Raw genomic sequence first — 401 nt, forward strand, 5'->3', positions numbered from 1 at the left:
GAAGAAGCTCTCAGCTTTCCAGCAAAAGCCATCCAAAAAGCTTTTTGAGGTACTTTATGTTGTTATGTCTGTTTAATTTTCTTTTGTGATGTTTTGTAAGAAGTTTTAGTTCAAAATGTCATCCCAAAATTCCCTTTTATACAGCAATGGAATCATGATTAAAGTTTTTTATACTCAAAAGAGGTGCCCCTCCACCTCTCTCTCTCTCTTTCTTTTGAAAAAAACAGTTATTGGGCATCTATTGGTGTTTTATTTCTTCTTCATGCTTGTTTACAATTGGTATACACAGCCAGAACTTTAGGGTTTCAGACGATATTTTGAGGATCGGGACTGATACTATGGCTTTTTAAAAATGATTCTAGTGGGTTTTTTTTTCCTATTAAAAAAACACTCAGAAAACC

The sequence above is a fragment of the Artemia sp. Qi Xiang Cuo genome, chromosome 8 (assembly GCF_049724085.1).
Source record: "Artemia sp. Qi Xiang Cuo chromosome 8, ASM4972408v1, whole genome shotgun sequence".
Lineage (NCBI taxonomy): Eukaryota > Metazoa > Arthropoda > Branchiopoda > Anostraca > Artemiidae > Artemia > Artemia sp. Qi Xiang Cuo.